Genomic DNA, 2,532 nt, shown 5'->3' with positions numbered 1-2,532 from the left:
TCATTCTTTTTTTTATAGCTGAGGACTATTGCATTGTGTGTGTGTGTGTATATATATATGCCACATCTTCTTTATCCATTCATCCATCTGTGGACACTTAGGTTGTTTCCATATCTTGGCTATTGTAAATAGTGCTGCAATGAACATAGGGGTGCATATACCATTTCAAATTAGTGTTTTCATTTCCTCTGGATATATACAAAGAAGTGGAATTGCTTGATCAAATGGTAGTTCTATTTTTAATATTTTGAGAAACCTCCATACTGTTTTCCATAGTGGCTGCACCAGTTTACATTCTCTTCAACAGTGCATGAGAGTTCTTTATTTTCCTCACAACCTTTCTTGAGAATATGGCAGGACTGAGATGGGGAGACACTTTAAAGATGGGCAAGACTGGAGCAAATTTGAAGGCTGAGAGGGAGGAGCCAATGGGAAGACAGAGATTAAATACAGGTAGAAATTAACTGATGGAGAATGTCCTAGAGGAAATGAGAGGGAATGGATTGGAGGAAGGGGCATGTCTTTAATAGAGAGAAGACAAGGGGACTTCCCTGCGGTCCAGTGGTTAAGACTCCGGGCTTCCAATGCAGGGGGTGAGGTTCGATCCCTGGTCAGGGAACTAAAATCCCACATGGCACAGCCAAAACAAAACCCAAAAACTGAGAAAGGAGAAGGATGGGTCAAGATAACCTCACCACTCACCTCTGCCATCTGCTCCAATATCCGTACTTTTGCTATTGCTGCTTTGCTTCCATTATCCCATCAGCTTCAAGACCATGTTGGGAGAAGTTGGAAGCCACATCTGGGTACCTCTCAAAACTGTCTGAGAATCCTAGTGTTGGGAGCTCCAGTTTCCCACAATTTCCGTAATTGGGAATATGGAGCTAACGGCAGCAAGGACTGAACCCTGGGTCCCTTCGAGGCCAGTCAACACACCAACTAAGAGGAATGAACCTAGCCTTCCCAGTGTTCTTATAGGGTTCCTGCCTGCTGCACCTTGTGGGCAGCAGAAGGGAAGTCAGATAGACCAGGTGCTCCCATGTGCTTGTCATGTGACCGTAAACAAGTCAGTTTATTTCAGATCCTCAGCTTCCTTTATTAATAAAACTGGACTAATCTGTACATTGACTTCTTCTCAAGTTTGTAAGTGAAAGGAATTTGCAACAGTTCATGAAGGGATGAGTTTTTAAATTATTGCAGGAACCAAGTCCTTCACTGCTTTACTGTAATAGTTTGTGACTACCTGTCCTGTTTCCAGTTTAGGTCCCCTCCAGTCCTCTCCGTCATGCTGTCAGTGTAATCTTTCTAAGCCACAAACTGACATTAATAAGAATAATAATAAAATAATGCTAATGATGAGGGCTAACATTTATTGTGTGTTTGCTATTTGCCAGATACTTCTTAAAACCCTAGACATCATAACGAAGGTCAAACTCTTTAGCCTAGCACCCCTTTATGATCTTGTTCCTAATTTCTTCTCTAACTTAGCTACTTACCCCTCCCATGGGTAAACCCAAGTCTTTCCTAGCATGTTACGTCTTCTTGTTGTTCTTACTCGGTCCCATTCATCTTTTAAACTTAGTCCTAACTTCCCCTCCCACGGAGAAGCCGTCCTTGCCCTTGACTGAACAGTCTGGCTGAACCCTCACACCCCCGTCCCATATAAAGCACTCAGTGTCCAGGATTTATCATATGTTTTGTTGCTGCTGTTCTTTGGTTTGTCCTCCTCACCAAGTTCAATGCATGGCACAGAGTAGAAGCTCAACAAATATCAGCTGATTGAATGAATCAGAATTGTCTGGAGAGGAGATTTAAGAAGATTTTGAGCACCAGCATCACTTGGGTCGCTTATTAAAACTATAAATGCCTGAACCCCACCCTTGGAAATTCTGATTCAGTAGATCTAGCGTTGGGGCTGAGAGTCCACACTTTACAAGTAGGTAATTCTAAGGTACAGTCTGCTTAAGATCACTGTTCTATACCTTTGGTATTCAAGTGCAGCTGGTGGACTGGAATCACCTGAGAGCTTGTTAGAGATGGAGACTCTCAGGCTCCATCCCAGATCTACTGAACCAGAAACTGCATTTTAACAAGATCTTCAGGTGATTCTCAGGTACATTAGCATTTAAGAAACACTGGTCTCTTCCACTGGACCAGTTCCACCTACATCATACAAACAAGTATTTGTCAATGGCATTTGTCACTTTGTAATTTACAAAGCATATTTCAAATAGTAAAAGGAAAAGCAATCAAAAATTATTGACTGGGCCTCCCTGGTGGCGCAGTGGTTAAGAGTCCGCCTGCCGATGCAGGGGATACGGGTTCGTGCCCCGGTCTGGGAGGATCCCATATGCCGCGGAGCGGCTGGGCCCGTGAGCCATGGCCGCTGGGCCTGCGCGTCCGGAGCCTGTGCTCCGCAACGGGAGAGGCCACAACAGTGAGAGGCCCGCATACCGCAAAAAGAAAAAAAAAAAAATTATTGACTGCCACCCTCTGCTGTGTGCTGTACCAGTGTTATGCCATTTAATCCTC

This window comes from Mesoplodon densirostris, chromosome 2 (genome assembly GCF_025265405.1).
Source record: "Mesoplodon densirostris isolate mMesDen1 chromosome 2, mMesDen1 primary haplotype, whole genome shotgun sequence".
Taxonomy (NCBI): domain Eukaryota; kingdom Metazoa; phylum Chordata; class Mammalia; order Artiodactyla; family Ziphiidae; genus Mesoplodon; species Mesoplodon densirostris.
The sequence above is the reverse complement of the archived record's forward strand: the minus strand, read 5'-3'. Positions refer to the sequence as shown.